This window comes from Tamandua tetradactyla, chromosome 15 (assembly GCF_023851605.1).
Source record: "Tamandua tetradactyla isolate mTamTet1 chromosome 15, mTamTet1.pri, whole genome shotgun sequence".
Classification (NCBI taxonomy): Eukaryota; Metazoa; Chordata; class Mammalia; order Pilosa; family Myrmecophagidae; genus Tamandua; species Tamandua tetradactyla.
Genome location: NC_135341.1, coordinates 83,676,830 through 83,699,631, shown reverse-complemented (window position 1 = coordinate 83,699,631; position 22,802 = coordinate 83,676,830). Strand labels below are relative to the sequence as shown.

The following is a 22,802-nucleotide window of genomic DNA, read 5'->3' as shown; positions in this document are numbered from 1 at the left end:
CCTTCGTGGCTCTTACTTACCTGTTTATCACCTTTTCTAAGTGTTCAGAAACTGTCCGTTTTTGACTCTTGTCCCTGGTTTTGCTCTAGATGAAACTCAGGCTCACAGACTTCCATCTCCAGAGTTTAGCTTTTCGATTTTTCTGGAATTGACAGAACAGGTGCCTCTATAGAGGAAAATCTTACCTCTCTCCACTCATGGAGCAGAAGGGGGCAGTGATCTGCTCTTGGCTAAGTCTCCGCCCATCCTAGGTAGGGTCCAGGTGGCGAGCCTAGGCTGAGGGTGGCCAGCCCACAGGCCCACCCAGTGCTGGCTTGCTGTCCAAGCTTGACTCTGACTTGGCTCTCCTGAGCCCAGGGAGTCCCGTCTCTCGTTCTGCTTTCCCTGGGATCCCACAACCCACGAGAGCGGACACTGCTCCCTTCCTACAGAGTACCATGGAGTCCCAGAGAGCCATGGCTGTGGTCAGCCTCGGTTTTAAACCGGCTCCCTGGCTGCATGACCTTGAGCGATTTGCTTCACCCCCGTGTTTCCTCAACTGTAACATAGGACTCCAATCTCCTAACCTCGCAGGGTTGTGTATGGCGAGGCTTAAATGAGGTGCCGTACATAAAACCCCAACACAATGCAGCCTTAAAGGCTCTCCTCTTCCCGTGGTCACAACCAGACAGGTTAACATAATCTTCTCGTTTCTATTCATGGAAGGGAGAAAACCACAAAAGGTGTTTCCTGCTTTCTTTAGCCCTTTCTTGATACTTTATGATGTTATTTCCTAAGGAGCCTTTCCCACGTGCTGTGCCTGTGGCATCCCAGATTAAATTGCATCATAAAGATAAGATAACAGCCCAGTCCAAAGCCTTGTCCTTTTTTTTTCCCCCTTTGGGCAACCTTGAGGAGGAGAAAGGTATTTTATGACTCCCAGTGTTTCCTCTCAGCATCCTGCATTTTAAATTGAAGCCTATTTATTGTAATAGCATTCACGCCAACAGTTTTCTGTGTTAAATAAAAAAAAAGAAAAGTCTGATGAGCACTCAGGGTGATGCATGCCCCTGTTGCCACCCCTGTGATTTTAATTTTGATCCTTTGTTACGCAGTGGTGTGGAGGGCACCAGATGCATCATGATAAGCTGCTGCAGTATCATCTGAGATAAAGAAAGAAATTAAGCTGTAATAATTCTGTTTAAGGCAGGTCTGCTGGGCGCTAAGAGACTCCACAAGAATGTGGGCAAATGTTATATAATTTCAGCATGTTGTTTCAGTCTCGAGCTCACGCAGACATTTATTAAGCAAACGGAATGATTTTAACCTATAGTCATGGGCAGTTCTCCAGCCTGGCCTGAACAGCTGTTCATTCTCACATTTCTAATTTAAAACATTTTTTTTCTGAAGGAGACACATTTAAGAATGTTGAGTTGCTCCAGCAATTGTTTTGAACCAAGGTAATTGTTTCTCTACCACGTGAGGCTCTGCGGGGTGGAGGCTACGCATGTGTTAGCACCCGGATTCTTTCCAAAGGAGGTGTTTTCCTGATTTAATGACAGATTGGCATACCCCGTGTCCTTATAAGCCTACCTTGAGATGTAGCTTAAATGAGACAGGTCTTGACCGGGTCCCTGAGGCATGAGGCTCTGTGCCAGGCTTCCCACTGCCCGTGCTGGGTTGAGCACCTCCCAGAGGAGACCTTTGCACACTTCCCCAAGGCTCCGCCTGCTGCCTCCCGCTGCGTTACCTGCTGCTGTGCAGGATGCTGGAAAATGCGAGACCATTACTCATGTCCTTATCAGCTATAAAATCCCTCCCTCCTTCCCACCCATTCTCCTTTTCCCCAACCAAATACAAAACTAAAGCAAGTGAGCATATTTGCTTTATTTTTTGCCTATTTAGTTTAACTCTGCTTTATTCCTCAAAAAGAGTTGAAATTGTAAACCACATATCCAACAAAGCAGTAATATCTAGAATATATAATGAATTCTCAGAACTTAATGAAAACGCAGATGGGCAAATTAGAAAATGGGCAAACGACATGAAGAGATATTTCACTGACAGGGACATACAAGTGGCAAAAAAAAAATGCATGAAGAGATAGCTAGTCAACATTAGCCATTAGAGAGATGCACGTGAAAACACAATGAGCTGTTACTACACACCTATCAAAATGGCTAAAGTAGAATATAGTGGCAATACTGCAAGGATGCAGAAAAAGTGCATAATTCAGACCTGCTGGGGTTAGTGTAAAATGACACAACTACTCTGGAAGATGGTTTGGCAATTTCTTATAAAGCTCAACACACAAATACCATACAACCCAGCAACTACACTTCTGGCCATTTATCCCAGAGAAATGAAACATTATGTTCCCATAAAAACCTGTTCACAGTTGTTCATTAGAGCTCTGTTCACAGTGGCCAGGAACTGGAAATGACCCTGACGTCCTTCAGCAGGTGAACAGTTAAACACACTGCTGCAGCCATAGCAGGGAAACTCGGCCACGACGAGGCATGAACTAGCACCCAACAGCTTGGATGAATCTCCAGGGAATTATGCTGAGTGAAAAATGCCAGTCCTAAAAGGCTACATACAATAGGATTCTGTTTATGTAACGTTCTTGAAATGACAAGATCATATAAAGGAGAGCAGATCGGTGGTTGCCAGGAGTTAGGAACGAGCTTTGGGAGAGGCCGGGGGGAGATGTGTGTGGTTATGAAAGGGCTGCAGGGGCCAGTGCGATGGTGGCTCAGTGGCAGAGTTCTCGCCTGCTATGCCAGAGACCCGGGTTCGGTTCCCGGAAACTGCCCATGGGGAAAAAAAGGGGGAGGGGGAAGGTGGCAACAGGAAGTTTCCTTATAATGATGTAACTGTCAGGGATCTTGACCATGGTGGCATATGCATGAACTACAGGTGTGGTAAGACTTCATAAAACTTTGCACGTATGCACGTGTATGAAGTACGTACATGTAAAAGAGGTGGGGTCTGAATAAGCTCTGTGCATTGTGACAGTGTCGGTTTGCTGGTTGTGATCTCGTTCTGTAGTTTTGCAAGATGTTACCTTTGGGGAAAACTGGGTAAAGGATGCACAGACTTCTCTGCATTTTCTTACGATAACATACAAATCTACACTTACCTCAAAACCAACAAAAAAAAAACTTCATTTGAAAATTACAAAACACAAAAGCAAAGTGAAACAACAAACTATCTCAGGTATGAAAGGGTGGAGTGAGAAGTCAAGCTGTCCTTCACTGAGCCTCCTCTTCCACGCCATAGGTTTTCAAACAGTCACTTCATCCTCAAAGCATCCTGTGAGCTAAGTATAAACATCCCCATTTCACAGCTATAGGAGTTGGGGCCTGGAGAGATCGTGTGTTTTGCAGGAGATTTCCCCAGCAAGGGAAAGGAGAAGCCCCAGGCTCCTTACATGCAGAGCCCGTGCTCTCATCATCTCTGTGGGGCTCCCCATCTCTTGACCAGATCTTTGGTCCCCTCCACCTCTGCTGAGCCCTTGTTTCCCTGAGGGAACAGCTCCGAGCTTATTCTGCTCGACCTATAACTCTATCTTCCAGATGGGAAGCAGCAGCCACTCAGAGTCAGAGACCAGCAGTTGGCTTCTGTGCTAAGGAGACCATAAAGAGAACCCTGCAAAGAGCATTCAGAAAACCCTGGACGGAATCAAATAAAACATCAGTGAAATAAGTTCCTAACAGCACAGAGGGTGTTAATTAAAAGAGAATTGAAAAGATGTGTTTGTATAAATATTTCTAAGGATGGGATTGTCGAGACAGAGTTAGACCTTGGCGAGACTTATAAGTTAGTGATAATTATAGAAAATAAATCTATCTCAAAAGGACAAACTCATTTAAGAATAGAATTTATAAGCTAATGAGATTGGTTTCTTACAGGAGATGGGTGGGGATGGGAAAAGAACAGGGGAACGGGGGAGAACCCAGGAGGAGGGCAGCCAGACACTTCTCTAAGTGTGCTTTTTTATATCGTTCTGAATCTTAGAACATGATATCACACACTCAAAAAACAAAATATCTAATTAAAGTCAACCTGGATGTGAAAGGAACCCAAGATGAACTACAAACAGTACAAATGAGCCTAATTGTCTCACACACGGACTACGTGACCTCACCAAAGGCAGTGGGAAAGGATAGAGCTAACCTGGATTGCTCTGGAAAGCAGCAGCATGGCTGGATAATGTAAGGCTAAACATAAAAAGGACTATATGTAAATAAGAACTATATACGGGTACTATTCTCTAGTTGCATAAGTTCATTTGTCGCAGGACTGTAAGTTAGTAATTTTGAAAGTACCTTACGTACATACTAGGAATGAGCAAATAAGTAAATTATTGTGAACAATAGAGCCAGGTTTCTCAGAAGAACGGAAATAGCCATAGAGAAGGGGGAGGACTAACATTAAAATTGTGGCATTGGATTGGGATCAGAGGTAACAGTATGAACTCCTGGCTTTTTAATAGACAAACAGATGGATAATTATAGTAATAATTGCAGAGGTCTGTGTGTAAGTTTGCATACAGATATATAGATTTATGTAATTTGATAGCTCTGTCCTCTAGGAGGGCGTCAAAACCATGATGTCCCAGTTGCAATGAGCACAACTAGTCCTTTGGGTTTCTAAATGCCATTCTCCAATCAAAGAAATCAGGGCTCTTTGGGGAAATGGTTGATTCCAGGACTGAGGCAGGAGGACGTGATGAGCCAGAACTTCTAGTAGTGCCTGAAAGAAAGGAAGTGCTTTAAAGATGATGGGAGGCATGTCAAAGGGGCACAGGAGCCCCGCGTCCACTCTCCTCTCCCACCGTGGCGGCCTCAGCAAAGAAGAAGAATGAGAAGGGAAGGCGGTCTCCCTCCCTGACGTCCTGGCTGAGGGTGGGCACGGGTGGGGGACCCTACCAGGGGTCTGGGGCACCTCTGTTCCCAGACCTGTCAGCTGGGCCGATGAAACAGATGGTCTGGAAGGAGATGCTTCAACCATGTGGCACAGTAACACTGTGTGTGGGGTACCTGTAACCGATGATGTGTGGGGTGTACCTATAATTGATCATTCCATGCTTCCCACTGCTGCACGAGCAGCTCAGGAACCCAGTATCTTCCCAAATCACCGCCATACACAGCTTTTCTAGGGAGCCTGCCCTCTGATGTGATGGATGATTCCATTAAGGAGATCTTTACAGGACTAAATATAAGTGTGATGCATTTGCCACATGAACTGAGAAATCCAGAGAGGTTGAGAGGCTTTGGTTGTGCCTGGCTTGAGGACCTGGAAGTCCCTGTTCAGTGCCCTGAGTCTCACGGTAGAGTCTCCAGGTAACAGGAGAATTCGAATGGACGTTGCTGATCAAGCACAGGGTAAAGACAGGGAGGGTCATTCTTTTGGCCGAGATAGAAATGCGGATGCTGACGAAACAGGTACCAACTGAGGACCATCCTGCCACAGAGAGCTTTGAGGGCCACCCACCTAGAGAAGGTGACGATAGCTTTGGGGATGCCTGTCCATGACGTTATGATTCAGGCCAGTACGGTGACAGCCCACGCGGGCGTGTGGATCGCGGTGCTGGCCGAGGTGGCAGAGACTGTGACAGAGGCTGTGACTCCAGGACAGGCAGTGGCAGAGAGCATTGGGTGGTGGGTACCGCAGGGACGGTGGCCACAGAGGAGCCAGGGACTGCTGTGATGACAGGCACGACAGTCGGGATGGTGGGTCATGGAGCTCCAGAGATGGTTCCTCTCGAGATGATTATGGACGTGATGACAGAGGTCCCCTCCGAAGACCCACCCTGAACCTGAACCCTAGGGGGACTCCTAAGGAAGATGGTCCTCTGCTGGCACTTCCCAGCCCAGTGGAGCAGTTTCCATCCTTGGAGGGGCAAAGCCTATGGACACAGCTGCTAGGGAAGACACTCAAGGTGGCAAAAATGAAGAAACTGAGGCACGGAAACGGTCGAGGAGAAGAAGTGAGTCATCGCAGACCAGCACCCCCACCACATCTGGCGGAAGTAGTCAGATCAGCACGCAGGAAGGAGGAAAAGCGAGAAGGTTCTAGAAGATGAAACACTTGGTAAGGGAGAAGACATCTGATCAACCTTTAAAGGTAACGCCAGCCCCTGCACCACAGGAGGAGGCTTGGGAGAAGCAAAATTCCAACCTTCCTGCTCCATCTCGGAGCTCAGACGTATAGAAGCCGTCTCCTACGCTTGGCAGAAAAGTACCTTCAGCTCAACCATCTGAGGAAGGATCAGCAAGAAAAGATGAAATAAGGAAGATGGGGTGAATGTCCCAAAAGGCCAAAGTGGGAACTCCATCCGTGGTCCAGGAGTCGGAGGGAGCAGAGACCGCTGGAAGAGTCTGGTGGGGAAGATGGCAAGAAGGAGCAAGAGTCCAGATCCACACCTGAGCCAAAGAAAACTGAAGAAAATCCAGCCTCTAAGTTCAGTGCTGAGACAAGTGTGCTGCTCTCTCAGCTGACAGCGAAGATGAAAATGAGGGGAAGATTGCACCGAATAAACCTCTATGTTGTGCTTTCTCCTAGTCTCTCTCCATCCTGGAACATTCAAGAGCAAATCAAACCTCTGTCCTGACAAGGTAAAATAAAACGTACCATCTCCTAGAAAACAGAAAGACACAGGGCCCAATCTGAAGGAGCTTCCATTGGGCAAATGTGGCATATTTTGAGAAACAAAATGAATAATGATAGTAACAGATTATACCTCATAGAATAAATAAATACCCATGAGCCTGTACTCATGTAAATAAATGATGGAATCAATAAATAAATGCAGGAAAAAGGACAGTTCTTCCTCACAGTAGAATTCTACTTAATGATATGTAAGGAATGATGACAATAGAAAATCACCATTTGGCACACAGCGCAGTACTGATTGTTGTAGGCAAGAATCATCAATGGGTACTAAAATTAGTGGGTAAAAGTACGACAGGGAAGAAGATATTTACATGCGCTCAAAAGTGTCTCCCACCACATACTTCTTAGTTACAAAGGGGAAAAATAGTAACCTTAACAATGGACAAATCTGACGGACACGATCCCAACCGCGTGATCAAAATCAGTATCACCAGGATCAAGAGAAACCTACGTCGGGTCCCCCCAAGAGGAGACACTGAGAAGGACACAGCTTCCCTCTGAGCTGTTGTTGCCTGAAGCGTATAAGTTCAGACTAGTCATGAGGAAACATCAGAGGAACCAAACTGAGGGTGAGTCTGCAAAATAATTGAACACTACTTTTCTAAATTGTCCAGGCCATGAAAGACGGAGGAGCTGTCCCGGGATGGAGGAGACATGCAACGCAGGGTCCTGGACCGGTTCCCGTCCGAGAGCCTCCTAGGACAATAAGGAGCGTGCGAATGAGGTTTCTAGCTGAGTGACCAGTGATGCATTAACGTCAGTTTCCGGGTTTAAATCACTGCCCTGAGGTTATAGATGTCAGCACTAGCAGAAGCGGAGTGGAGGATGTGGGGTCTCTGCCGTCTTTGCAACTTGTAGGTATAACATTATTTCAAAGTAAAAAGTTAAATGAATGTGTAGAATTATAAAGGAAGCCAGTTATAGTGAAATGATTATCTAAATATTTAAGTAAATTTGTGATACAGTACAAAAATTAATTGTATCACCTGAAACCAAAATAATAGTAATAAGATTATATTTTATGGCTCCTCACATTTCACAAAGTGATTTCCCATGTATTCATTTCGTTGCCAAAGCAACCCTGGTGAGATAGGAGGATTTCACCTCCTTTTAGAAATGAAGAACCTTAATCTAAGCATTCTTAGCATAGTTAAAATGAACAAAACACACAAACAAGCAAAACCTCCAAAACCAGATAAATGGAGCTGTTTCAAGTCCCAACACGTGAATTCCAGCCAGTGCCACCTTGGTCACATCTAGGAGGGTCCTGACACCTCTCTGAGACTTGTGAGGCTGCAAAACCCATAGACCGGGGCGGGCCACGGTAGCTCAGCAGGCAGGAATGCTCGCCTGCGATGCCAGAGGACCTGGGTTCGATTCCCGGTGCCTGCCCATGTAAAAAAAAAAAAAACCGATAGACCAGGTGCCTGGAGGTTCCATGGAGGGATGCTCACCTGTCATGCAGGAAAACCGGGCTTGATTTCCGGCCCCTGCACCCAAAACACTAAAAGTAAAAAGCTCAAGCCCTGTCGACACCCAGCAGAGTCTGGTGTGCCCTGGACACTCAGCATGAAGGTGAGGATGACGAGGGTGACAGTGATGGTGGGACCCCGGAGCTGAGGCCCAGCGCCCTCCCCCAGTACAGGAACCACAGCACCTCTGACAAGCAGCCTTGCCTGGCCGGGTGAAATCCAGCTCGACGCTGTTGGAGAAAACCTTTCTAATTGTGGGTGTCTGGATATGTGTAGGATATACATATGTTACATACGTCTGTATATTTTTAAGATTTAATAAACAGGTGTGTTCTCAGAGTGATCGAGTATAATATCAAGATGTGTCATGAATGAAACTGGGTGAAGGGAAAGGATTGATGAGCACCTGGGGGTGCCCCCTGCAACGCACCCCCCCCCCAAGAGCCACCCCGAGTCTGTCCCTCAGGCCTCTTGCCATCTGTGGAAGGGCTTGGAAAATGTTATAGCCATTCGAGCCTAAGGTTTCTTTGTCTTGAGGCCCAGTCAAGCCTCAGACACGCATTATAAGCTGTAGAGTAAGGGGCAGGAGGGTGGCACTGCCTTGTCCAGTGCCCTGCCCAGCTCAGCACCTCCCTGCGAATATATTCCACAAATTAACGAGCGCCGTGCCCAGCCAGCCGTCATCCCGCCACCATCGTATTTTATACCGTACTGTTTTGTACCTGGTGGTCTTTCATTTTTCTCTTTTTTTCCCCTTGCAATTTAGTGGACTTGCATCCTCGATGCAGTTAGGCTCAAAAATGACCACGAGTCATATCACGCACAATCCATGATAATTGATTAAAATCCCTTAAATTACCCCATGCAGGTTAGCACACGTGATGCTCTTTGACAGCAGTTGTTTATATGCTGCATGTGAGTCTTTTAACAGTGTGGGCTTTTGGTTGACATCATGGGCCCTGGAATCAGACTGCTCAAGTTCACGCCCCAGTGCTACAATTAATTAGCTGTGGACCTTGGACTAGTTACTTAGCCTCTCTGTGCCATGGTTTGCTCATCAGGAAAATGGGAATAACCATCAGACTTCTTTCACAGAGGAGTTGTGAGGATTAAAGAGCTGGTACCTGGGAAGCCCTTGGCACAATTCCTGACCCTTTGTCAGCACTCAGTACACATCAGCCATCGTCATTATTGTACACTTACATATGTACAGTGTAAATGGTAGTGCATGTATAAAATATGACTGTACAACAGTTTACATAAACCAGAGCACACAGTTGAGTCAGTTAAGCACACATCTGCTAGGACTCCCCTGGCCTGGATCCTCAAAGCAGCATTTATTTTTGTCCTGGTTTTAAAGCACATCCTTGGCTGCCACGTGGCTTAGCACGAGTTGCTGCTCCCTAACTGCTGCTGAAGCTGAGCTGCCACATTTCTGAAGGTGGCCTGGGGCTGGAGCCCTCGGGCAGCTCAGCTGCCATGGCAGTGTGGGGCTTTGTGGACTCCTGTGATGGAGGGAACTGGAGGAGAGGGCCTGTGCAGAGCCAAGACCTCAGAGCCCAGGCTTCTGCTGTGACACCATGTTTGGTCCCCCTAGGTTACTGAGATATACATGCTTTGATATCTAGCCTTCTAGCCTTTGGGTGCAAACCTGGAATAATAGCACTGTGTTTTTCTATCCTCTTCTAGCCGGGGCATGGTAAAGATGGACACAGTAGTGGCAGGAGCTGCTCTGACAGCAGTTCAGGTGGTTGCCGCATGGCGGTGACCACACGAGTGGCAGTGGTAGCAGTGTCGAGCAGAGGTGTGGCAGTGGCGTGGTGCTGGTGGGTGGTGGTGTGGGGTAAGGGCAGAGATGGCGATGGTGCTGGCGCTATTGGCATGTGGAGGCAGTGGTGCTGGTGTTGGGTCATGGTGAGGTGGTGGTGTGGGTGTAGGGGGGCTGGGGGTAATTGGCGATGGTGTGGGTCAAGGTGGTGGTGGCAGTGGTCTTGCTGGCCATAGTAGATGGTGATGACGCGATCAGTGTGATGGGGCCGGGGTCATGGTGTTGGTCAATGGTGTTGATCACCATTTGATGGCAGTGGTGGTGCTGGCGGGTGGTCAAGAAGACTGAGCCTAATCATTTAGAGCAGTGCTTAAACCTGAGTGTGGAGGTCACGGAGGTTTGTTTTCCAGAAGGATTCCAGGTGATCTAATATACACCTACAGTTGTAACACTTTCCTCTGGGTCTGTCACCTCTGGGTATGGCAGTCCATCTAAAGAAAACCAGCCTGATCCCCTGATGTAATTTTCCAGTGGAGTTAACTGAGAATTTCACTGAGTGAGGTCATCTGAACACTTGTCCAGTGGAGTGAATGTTCCATGAAAACCAAATGAGCTTCATAAGCCCTGGAATTCTGTCCCCTTCTTGGTGATCCCCACACATCAGTAAGGAAGCCTGCTTCACTTTGTCTAACCCAGTGTTTCCCAGGCTTATCTGATCACTGAGCTCTTTTACTTTGGGGTTGGTGGTAGGTGCCTATTCACCATTACACAGAACAGTTGAAATCTAAACAACACTTGAAATGAAAAGAAAAATAAAGCTTTTTTTAAAAGTCCCCACCCCCACCCAGAGAAACTGATTTGTTAGGGCTTGGTGAGAATGATTAGCTTTTAAGTTAGTTTATCAACTCTAAATTATATCTTATATTGCAAACAGAAATGGTCAACTCAAACCATTATCAGAATTGACTGATGGAACAATAATCTTGTCGATTAGGAGTATTATTAGAAAAGGACTTCAAAAATGAAATTGCACTGAGCGCCATAAAACACAACTACAAAACTCATACCCTTTTATTCCATACTGATGAAATTTTGTCATTATAGAAAAAGTGGTCCTTGTTTACTTTGGAGCATGGTGCCAGTTTATAAAATAACTGTGGGCGACTGAAAGGACGTGGTCTCTCTGTAGTCAGTGCCAATCCATGGCTCTCCAGAGGTGCATGAGAACCACCTGGGGTGCCCATAAAAATTAAAACCCCTAAGCCTTATCCCAAAGAGTTAGATGGAGCAGGTCTGGGGTCCAGCCTGGAATAGGCATTTATAGCAACAGTACCCATGCAGACCTGACTTTGAGAAATGCAGGGTGAGGAACTGATGCTGAAATGCTGTCCCTTTCCTGTTCATTCTGCCAAATGTGCATCCTAGGAAAACTTCCAGTTCCTGGCATTTGTCCTTTCAGCCTGGGCTTCAGAGGTGGCAGGGGCTGCTCGGGTCTCTTCCCTGATGCATCGTCAGCTAGTTTGGAGGGCCAGGGTCACAGCCCCACCAGGGCTGCTTAAAGAGTTAGGAAACCAGTTTCCTTACCCAGATAGAGGGCTCCTGGTCATGTGACTAATGCAAAAAGGCCAGCAAACGGTTTCAATTTTTTCCATAAAATTAAGCCCCATGTTTCACCACAGCATTTAGCTCTGTGACCTGTTTTATTGAATCCTTTAGCAGATCTTGCACAGTTTCCTTGAGTGTAAATTACCATTGAAAAAGTATCAAGAAATGGACAAGGATGTTGGTCAGAATCAAGGAGTCATCAAGCTTCAGGTGCTCAGAGATTTTTTTTTAATCTCTTTTCAATACTGTGCAAGTGGAAAGAATTGATTTGTTTAATAAGGCTTTGCCTTTCTTAGGTCGTCACCTACCCTCGGCATCTTACGTGACTCAGTTTACACGTCCCCTCCTTGAGGAAACCTGCCCAGTGCCTCTTCTGGGCTGGGGAGCCCCGTGTCCACCTCCCCATGGGACTGAGCACCCCGTAAGGGCAGGAATCTCACCATATGTATTTCTGAACCCAGTGTTAGCACACTGCCTGGCTTGAAGTGCAAGCCAGAATGTCCACTAAATAAACGAATGGGCCTCCCCCTTGACTTAAGCAGAAAAGAAATGGTGTTTGTAGCAACAAAAGGGAGCAGGTAGGCGAGGTTTCAGATTCAACTGAGGTTTCCAGAGTGCTCTCCAACTGCATGTCTGCCCTGAACTGATGTCTGTCTTGCATCTTAGCTCATTTGATTCTGACACCAGCCTTATGGCTTAGTTGGTGTTATTCTCACAGTACAGGCACAGAGAGGTTCAGTGACTTGCCCCAGGCCACACAGCCCACATGCGGCAAAGCCAGGCCCCACACTCGGGTCTGCCGCTGCCCACTGGACCTGGAGGTCCTGCTGCGACACAACCTTTTTGAGAGCACAACTGAAATGATGAATTGCCCAAGTCGGATTACATGTTAATAGGGAACAGAGCCCCTTTGTGTAGATTCCACACTGAGGTGCCCACCATGAGCCCTTCTGACCCCTCCTACACACACACACACACACACACACACACACACACACACACACTGCCTTTCTCCCTTTGTGAAGTTTCTGCTGGGTCTAAGGCCCCCAAAGAGGAGGTAATGAGTGTCTGATAAGCCACAGAGTCCAGCATTTGGGACTTGCAGTGAGTTCTTTCTAACAGCCATGCTGCCAGGACACTTGCTGCGTTCGCAGGCAGAGAGACCGCCGAGAGTTTGGTGGAGGGCAGAAGATGTGCAAAAGAAGGGGGTTCACGTGCCCTGGAAGGGCGTGGGACGCACAAGACCAAGGGAGTGGCCACCGGAGGCCCTGTCACTGCCGCCCCGGCCAGCGCCCAGTGCCTGAGACCAGGGGACAGCATGGCCGAGAGAGGGGCGGGGCAGGAGATGCTGGGAACAAGGGACTGTTGTATCACAATCAGAGGGAAGCTTCAAACCCCAGGTTGCTGATTCTGCCGAGATCTTAAGAAGTTGCACACAAGGAAAGCACAGTGTTTGGAAATGAAGGAAACAGAAACCTCATGCTGAAAGGCTTGGCATTGACGCAACCAGGGGCCTTTGTGGTGGGCAGGAGGAGCCCTTGCGAGGTGAGAGAGAGACGCTGCACAGAAGGGGGCCAGGGGACTCAGGGTCAGACGGAGGTGCCGCGGCCGAGGAGGGCAGATGGGCCGGGAGTCACCCCCGTGGCCCGGCTGCTGGCCTGGCTGGGAGCCGAGGTCCCCCCGGGTGATGGGTGGCTGTGCTTTCCCGCTGCTCCTGGCTGCCGGATCCAGGCACACGGTGTCCTTTGAAGTGCTTGGGCACTTTTGGCCAGCAGGGCACAGAGCAGAGCAGTCACCAGGCTTTCCCGGGTTAGTCTGGACCATGAGGCAAAGGGAGTTCTTGCTGGAGGAGCCACAACAGCAAAAACTGCAAAACGTGTTCAATAAGCTTGAAGTCGGAGGGAGAAAATGAGGAGAAGGGCGTCCAGATGGCCTGGGCAGCCTCAGCCACATTAAAACACCGAGTTTACTCACCATCGCCTCTGTGTGAAGACCCACATACCTGTTCAGTTTAGATCCTGCTCTTTTTTTTTCTTTTCTTTTCTTTTAACCTCCTTGTGATCTGTCTGGCTTCTTTCCCTGTTTGTTTGATTCCTGCCAGCACTAGTTGCTCTTGATGCTTCTTAAAAGATGTTGCCCCCCAAGGCACTGTTTCCCAGTGTGCCTTTTAGTCCACGAACCAGAGAAAGAAGAAAATAGATGAAAGGGTCTGTGGAGTGGATCAGGGCTGGGCCAGCTGTGCCCCTGGGGTGCTCAGGTCTCCCCACAAACACCCGGGGAGGGGAGCCGGACGGAGGGGAGTGGAGAACTAGGGCTTAGCCTGCTTTACAGACAGTCAGTCCAAGCGTCACCTCATGGTTTCTTAATTGTTTGACAAGTGTCATTTTGTTTTAAAGAGGCATGGCACTTCCTAGTCAACTGCTGGTACACGTGCCAAGGCAGTCTCTTTGGAAATAATCAAGTCTTCCGATGCTGTTAAGGTTTTGCTCCACGGTGGGTGGGGCTTCTGCCGTGGAAGCAGCAGGAATGTTCTATTGAAGCCCAGTCTCGTGGGGGTTGGGGGGAGTTCTTATTTGTTCAGGTCAGTTCTGGGGAGCTGCAGGAGGAGCGTGGTAGGAGGTGTCTCCTCACCACACCCAGAGTGACCCCATTTGCCACCCCGTGGCACCGCTTGGCCACCTTCGCCACCTCCTCTCAGACCGTCACTTTCTGTCATCAGTTCAGTCTCAGGGGTCAGGAAGCTGGACGGGGCGTGGTGGGATGGCTCGCCTCTGCTCCTCAGCTGCGGGGTCTCAGCAGGGAGGACTCAGGGCTGGGAATGACTTGACGGCCAGAGGCAGGAGTCACTTCTTTACTCACATGGCCCCAGGTGATGCTGGGGGCTGGTCAGCTGTTGGCCTTCACGTGGCCTCTCTGTGAGGTCTCTCCAGGGAGGAGCGGGGATTTCATCTCTCAATGGAGGAGTGGCTGAGATACAGAGCAGCACATGAGACGGGAGACAAAGGTGTGGCTCTTCTGGAAAATATGGTAGGACGCAGCTCCCTGCTCAGCTGAGCCCATCAGGCTGATGGGTGGAGGAAGTAACAATCACTCAGCACCAGCTAAGTTCTGGGAACTGCTCATTGTTCCCTCCTCTAATTCTTAGTAGTTTAAAATATCCAGGTCTTCAAAGGAAGATAGGTTTATTTGGAGCAAAATTTATATTTTGGGTAGTGTATTACCTAATTTAACTTGTATGGTCAGTTTACTTGAACACCATAAGTACATGGAATCTTGAATAGGGCGTGAGATCTTGTTGGTTTGTACAGGTTAGTGTGATGCCCCGATATATCCCAGAGTAATTTGGGCAGAAAATAAAAAAGTATCTGCAAAATCCTCTTGGAGGACTGGGGAGAAAGGATGACATATTCAACTTCCCCATCTTGGGAATTCCTGATATTTTCGCAAACAATGGGGATAACCAAATCCATAGACTGAGCTTCCAATCTTGGGGTTCGTCCCTATGAAGCTTATTCCTGTGAAGGAGAAGCTAAGCCTACTTATAATTATGCCTAAGAGTCACCCCCATAGAACCTCTTTTGTTGCTCAGATGTGGCCTCTCTAAGCCAACTCAGCAGATGAACTCACTGCCCTCCCCGCTATGTGGGACATGACTCCCAGGGGTGTAAATCTCTCTGGCAACGTGGGACAGAACTCCCAGGTTGAACCAGGACCCAACATCATGGGACTGAGAAAGCCTTCTTGACCAAAAGGGGGAAGAGAGAAATGAGACAAAATAGTTTCAGTGGCTGAAGAATTTCAGAGTTGAGAAGTTATCCTGGAGGTTATTCTTACACATTACATAGATATCCCTTTTCAGTTTATGGTGTATTGGAGTGTCTGGAGGGAAGTACCTGCAACTGTTGAACTGTGTTCCAGTAGCCTTGATTCTTGAAAACAACTGTATAACTCTGTAGCTTTTACAGTGTGACCATGTGATTGTGAAAACCTTGTGTCTGATGCTCCTTTTATCCAGGGTATGGATGGATAAGTAAAAAAAAAATAAGGATAAAAATTAAATAAATAATAAGGGGAATAGGGTGGGCCATGGTGGCTCAGCAGGCAGAGTTCTCACCTGCCATGCCAGAGACCTGGGTTTGATTCCCGGTGCCTGCCCATGCAAAAATAATAATAATAATAATAATAATAAGGGGGATAAATGGTAAAGAATTGGGTAGATTGAAATGCTAGTGGTCAATGAGAGGGGTATGGGATATATGAACTTTTTCTTATTTCTTTTTCTGGGGTGATGCAAATGTACTAAAAATGATTGTGGTGATGAATACACAATTGTGTGATGATATTGTGAGCCACTGAGTGTATAATATGGTTGGATTGTATGTGTGTGAAGATTCTCAATAAAAAAATATTTTTTTATTATCTACGTTTTAAAACTGGCATTTACATACTTTTTGGTTTTCAGATAAGACATTTCATCAGTCATCTTCTTCTGTATCAAAAAATAACAGTGAAATATAGCATACAGGAATAAGCAATTTATTTCCTTTTTTGCATGTTTAAATCTTAGTTTTTATTAGAGAAGTTGTGTTACTTTTTATCCTAATACCATGTATAAATCCTAACATTTCCCCTTTTAACCATGTTCAGATACATATTTCAGTGCTGTTGATTATATTCATGATGCTAATTATACTCACAGTGTTTTGGTACTATCACCACCACTCATTACAGAAACATTTCCATCCTTCCAGATGCACATTTTAAACATTAACTTCCCATTCCTTATTCCACCCCCCTCATCCATCCCTGATAACATGTATACTAGATTCTGACCCTATGAGTTAGCTTATTCTAATTATTTCATATCACTGAAATCATACAATATTTGTCCTTTTATGTCTGACTTATTTCACTCCATATGATGTCTTCAAGGTTCATTCATGTTTTCACATGTATGGAACTTCATTCCTTTTTTACCACTGAATAATCCATTGTATGTATATACCACTTTTTGTCACAGTTCTGTGGGTCAGTGGGGCACAGATACAAGGCACAGCAGTGCAAGCCCCACCAAAAAAGCCCATTTTAAGCTTCCGTTCACGTCACATCTGCTAATAGGCCACTGACTGAAGCACGTCTCATGGCCAAGCCCAAAGTTGAGGGACAGGGAAGTACATTCTGCCCATGATGATTCAGCGGCAGAAGTGTGAATGTACAGCGCTATAATGGCAGAGTGAGGAATTGGGACCAATAATTCAATCTACCATAGCCATTTTCTAGTACAAAGAAAATTGGATAAGGAAATTGTGGCATTACAGCTAGTGTTTAACGTATAATCATTGATGCAAAATACCCATATAAAGTAGTAGGTTATCAAATTGCTAATAAAAGCATAATTCAGCATGACCAGGTGGCATTTATCCCAGGTATTCAAGGACAATATACCATAAACTTATCTGCTAATATATTGCATTATTAAGACAATATATTTTTATGAAACTTAAATCATCATCTCAATACACAGTTAAAAGTCATTCTGTAAAATCCAACACCCACTCAGGGATTTTTCTACAAAAAGCTTTTAGTAAATTAGAACTATAAGGATACTTCTTTAGCATGCTGCATAATGGTATAACATTTAAGACACATGCTGAGAGAAGTATGGAAATAGATGGGAATGCCTACTCACACCACTGTTATTTTCCAGTAGCATCAGTCCAAAACAAGAAATACAGTTATAGAAAGGAAACTCGGTTTTTGTTATTTGCCAGTGATGTTGTTATATCCCCAGAACATCCAGGAGAGGCATTTAAAGACTTCTTAGAACTATTAAGTTCAGCAAGGTAGCCCAGATTAAAAATAAATCTACCACAGTACAGGATTTCCTATGTAAAAGTTGTAATTTAGTGTAATGGAAAAAATATGTCATAAAATAATGCAAAAAAAGATCCCATTCATGAGAGACATAGCCAAGCACACCTTCCTCAGGGCTCACCTTGCATTGAAGGGCACCAAGGAAAGCAGCCCTGCCCCTCGGCTGAGAGCACGGCCACATCCACAAGGGAAAACTGTCATTTAATTGATTAGCTGTCCCGAGAAAACACCAGTGGGAATTTTTCTTTATTTTTTATCTTTAGAAAATAAACCCAAGGTTGTTCTTCTCAGAAATCTCTCACAGATATTAAAATATAGTATAAAATGAAAGTGATTGAATGAGTCTGTCACTCACTCCAGATGGCACACTATGTCTATAAGAAATAAAGTTTATATTAAAAATTATCATAAAGAGTGACATCAACAAGATGGTGGAGTGAGATGCTCCAACATTCTGTCCCCACATAATTTTTAAACAGCATGCAAAACCTCCCAGGACCATCTTCCTCAGAACTTTGGAACCAGGGAGAAAATTGATTGGGTGAGTGCCAAACTAAGATAACTTAAAAACAGTAGGCAAACCTCATAGCACTGTTGCTGGCCCTTCCCTCATCTTCCCCCCTGCTTGGTAGTCTCTCATTATGAGTTCCTTTTCTGGCTTCTGGAAGGAGCGGAGTAAGCCTTGTGTACATACCAGGGTGTAGATATGTCTTTACTAATCTATCTGGTGGCAGTCTGAAGGACTGAACCAGGGTGCTTGCCAGAGGTTCACTCTCCCAGAAATTACCCTGCATGCAGAAGCAACACACTGGACATCTGAATCAGGGTAAGGAACAATCAAATTGCAGTGGCCTGGGACAAATGCTTCTCAGTTTTAAGACATAAGATATAGTGCCACATTGAGAGGAAAGACTGTTTCCTAGGAGGAAGGGAATCATTCAGATCCAGGTGAACAGGGGAATTCCTAACGCAACAAGTGCATGCCCAGGCCAAGGCGCACGCTCACAAAAGGCTGGAGAGGACCATGCCCTTGCATCTCAGCCTGTTATTCAGGGTAATTGTTAGGTGGCTGAGTTCTGAAGGAGAGCACCCCAACACAGAGCCAGTCTGCAAAGACTGTTAAAGGTGTTGTGGGTTGTTTTTTTTTTTCTTTTTGTTAGCTCCTGGCATCCAAGGAAGTTTCAGTCTTAACACTAATTGGATACAAGCTTAAGGAACAGATATCTCAGGGACTGAATTCCAGAGTTAAGGCATTAAAATATCAAAATGTCCAGTATGCAACAAAAGATTGCAAAGCATGCAAAGAAACAGGAAACAGTGACCCATCCAAAGGAACTGGGTAAAAATTCAGAAACCATCTACAAAGAATACAGACTTTGGACATACCAGACAGAGACTTTTATAAAGATGGTCCTAAATATGTTCAAAGACCTAAAACAAAGAAAGGACAAAGAATTAAAGGATGGTCTTCTAGTTGACCATAATGGCAGTGTAAGACCTTCCAGGGTTCCATTCCCCTAGAGAATCTTTGAACAACAAGCAAAAACTGGCAGATCCATCTTCCTCAGAGCTCCAGTAAACACTGGCAGGGATGCAGTAACTGGGCAAGTGCTGAATCAAAAAATTCAACTTACAAAAATGTTAGGAGGAGGGTGCACAGGTAGTTCAGTGGTAGAATTCTTGCCTGCCATGCAGGAGACCCAGGTTCAACTGCTGGCCCTTACACCACCACCCCCAAAGAAAAAAAACGTGAACAAAATTCCCTCTGATATGCATATCACATATCTGCCTCTGTGAGTGCATGTATAGATATGGAAATGCATATATATGTAGGGAGACACATAAAAAATGGTAGGAGGAGCTTGCTGACCCCTCCTCCTCCTCCTCCTCCTCTGTGACCCAATGGACAGCTCATCCAAAGAAACAAGATAAAAACGCAGAAACCATCAATGAAGAAGACCAGATATTGGACATACCAGCCAAAGGCGTTTAAAAATGATCCCAGTATGCTCAAGGAGATTAAAGAAAAGAAAGAGAGATAACTAAAGGATATCATGAAAACAATGAATGGACAATATGAGACTCTCAATAAAGACACAAGCAATGATCACAGCTTTTCGTTAGCAAAACTGGATTGCTGGGTCCTGGCTCTGAGCTACTGTTTCAATATGCTCTGGACAAAAGGGAGACAGCAGCCACTGTTTCGGCCCTCCCCCTGACAAGGGCAGAGGCCATGGAAATTTAAAGACACAGTACCTCCTTAGGGGTGCAGGAAACAGTTTGCTGAGGGAGGTCATCTTCTGGACAGACTGGGAAAGCACAGCTTCAGGAAGTCATCAGAAAGGCTTTTAGTGTCTTTCCTGATCCTCTCCCCAGGGCACGTTGCTGAATTCATTTATTAACTCTAGTAGGTTTCGTGTAGATTCTTCAGGACTTTCTATATATAGGATCATGTCATCTGTGAATAGGAATGATTTTATTTCTTCTTTTCCAAATGGATGTCTTTTATTTCTTTTTCTTGATTAATTACTCTGGCTTGCATTTCTAGTACAGTGCTGAATAGCAGTAATTAAAGTGGGTATCCTTGTCTCATTCCTGAACTTAGGGGGAAAGCTTTCAGTTTTTCACCACTGAGAATATTAGCTGTGGGTTTTTCATATATGTCCTTAATCATCTTGAGGAAATGTTCCTAGTTTTCTCAATCACTTTATTGAGAAAAGGTGCTAGATTTTGTCAAATACCTTTCTGTATCACTTGAGATAATCATGTGCTTTTCTCCCTTCACTCTGTTAATGTAGTGTATAACACTGATTTTCTTATGCTGACTGTCATGGTTAGGGACAGGTGTCAACTTGGCCAAGTTGTGGTACCTGTTCATCTGATTGGGCAAGCGCTGGCCTGTCTGTTGCAATGAGGACATTTCATAGGATTAGGTCATGATCACATCAGCTACATCCACAGCTGATTCCATTTGTAATCAGCCAAGGGGGAGTGTCTTCTGCAATTAGTGATGCTAAATGCAATCATTGGAAGCCTTTTAAGGAGGACTCAGAGGAGACAGGTTCCATTCCTGCTTTGGCTGGTGAGCCTCTCCTGTGGAGTTCATCCAGGCCATCCATCGGAGTAATCGGCTTCGCAGCTTGCCCTGTGGATTTTGGACTCTGCGTTCCTACGGTCACGTGAGACACTTTCATAAATTTTATATTTGCAAGTGTTCCCTGTTGATTCTGTTTCTCTAGAGAACCCTAACTAATACACTGACCCACTCTTGCATTCCCAGGATAAATTCTGCTTGGTCATGTGTGTAATCCTTTTAATCTGCTGTTGAATTCAGTTTGTGTCTATGTTCATATGGAATATTGGGCTGTAATTTTCTTTGCCTGTGATATTTTTATAAGGCTTTGGTATTAGGGTGATCTTGACCTAATAAAGTGAGTTAAGAAGTGTTTCCTTCTCCTCCTCAGTATTTTGGAAGACTTTGAGAAGGACTTGTGTTATTTTTGTGTTTTGGTCTGTTGAGATCTTCTATTTATTCTTGAGCCAGTTTCAGTAATTTGTTTGTTTCTAGGTATTTGTTCATTTCACTAAGTTATCTAATTTGTTGGTGTACAATTGTTCATAGTGTTCTCCTATAATCCTTTTTATTCTTGTAAGGTGAACAGCAATGTCCCTCCACCTCCACTGATTTTTCTAATTTTATTATATCCATCCCTTCTGTTTTTCCTTTGTCAGTCTAGCTAAAATGTTTGTTGTTTTTTTAAAAGAAATAAACTTTTGGTTTCATTGATTCTCTCTGTTGCTTTTCTACTCCCTTCTTTCATTTAAATCTGCTCTCGTCTTTATTAACTTCTTTCTGCTCACTTTGGATTTAGTTTGCTCTTCTTTTTCTCGTCCCTCTAGGTATGAGGTTAGGCTACTGATTTGAGGTCTTTCTTCTTTTTAATGTAAGCATTCACAGCTATAATATTCCCTCTGAGACCTGTCTTTGCTTCATCTCACAAGTTTCAATAAGTTGTGTTTTAATTTTTATTCAAAAATATAGGGGGAAAAATTACCAAAAAATGAGAAGGGCCTTAAAAAGGTGCAATACAAAAATCAAATGCATATGAAAGTAAATATTAACAGAAGAGTTGAGGGATAAAGAGATTTAAGACTTACAAAGAAAAAATAACAAAATGACAGAAGGAAGTCCTACATTATCAGTAATTATTTAAATATAAAATGTTTAAAACTCTTCACTCAAAAGGAAGTTTGGCAGAATGGATATAGAGGCATGACCAAACTATGTGCTGTTTTTAAGATACTTACCTACAATTCAAGTAGGTTGAAAGTGAAATGATGAAAAGAAAACTACGTCATTCACAGAGTAACTAAAACAGAGCTGGGATAGCTATACTAATATCAGACATAATAGACCTTAAATCGAAATCTGATACAAAGTGGAGGGCAACGGTGGCTCAGTGACAGATTTCTCACCTGCCATGCCAGAAACCTGGGTTCAATTCCCAGTGCCTGCCCATGTGAAAAAAATACAAAGGTCACTATAAACTGGTAAAAGGGTCAGTTCAACAAGAAGGCGTTACAGTTGCAAATATATGTGACCCTAATGTCAGAGCCTCATATATACGAAGCAAACATTAATATATTTGAATGGAGAGATGCAGGCCAAGATGGCGGCTTAACAATGTACGCATTTTAGTTCGTCCTCCAGAACAACTACTAAATAACCAGAAACAGTACAGAACAGCTCCTGGGGCCACGTCAGTGACCAGACACACAGCGTACCCCAGTCTGGACCAGCTGGACTGGCTGCGAGCCCCCCCAGAACCGTGAGTTCTCAAAGCTGTGGTGGCCGGCGCCCCTCCCCCACAGGCCGCTTCCCAGAGGGGAAAGGAAAGGACTTTACCAGCAGCAGGGACTGGGCACAATCAAACACCAATTGTGGGATTAATTAACAAATTCTGACTACTAAAAATAGGCCCCCAGCTCAGGTGAACCTGGTCAAGGCGGAGGTCGCTTATTGGGCTAACAGAAAAAGAGAAAAGGGGAGGAAATGGAGGATTTGTGGCTGTGTTTCTATGGAGGCTTGGCTGCCTCTGGATTCAGCGGCAGGACTTCTCGGGCTGCAACTGCCCCAGGCATAGGCAGAAACGGGCTGCTTTCAGGGTTGTCTCCCACCTGTGCCTTCCCCAGGGGAGGGGTGAAGCCCAACTCAGGTGGAATCCTTCCCTGAAGCAATCCAGACACCAGGGCTTGGTAATTTGAAGCCATTAAAACCAGCCTACAACCTCTCCTCGGTCTCCACTACGCCCCCAGCCAAAATTAAAGGTACTGCATCATCTTACGCTGGTGGGACCTGCAGGCAGACAAGCGCCATATATTGGGCAGGACAAGAAAAACAGAGTCCAGAGACTTCACAGGAA

At 45.3% G+C, this 22,802-nt stretch overlaps 1 protein-coding gene and 1 pseudogene across 2 annotated transcripts in view; both read left to right on the top strand.

Annotated features, from left to right (window-relative positions):
- Positions 1-8,245, top strand: part of LOC143657787 (eukaryotic translation initiation factor 4B pseudogene) — a 37,200-nt pseudogene extending 28,955 nt beyond the window's left edge.
- The window catches only part of NMNAT3 (nicotinamide nucleotide adenylyltransferase 3), a 135,612-nt gene that overhangs the window by 72,286 nt on the left and 40,524 nt on the right, over positions 1-22,802 (top strand). The gene's annotated exons all lie outside the window — the stretch shown is intronic.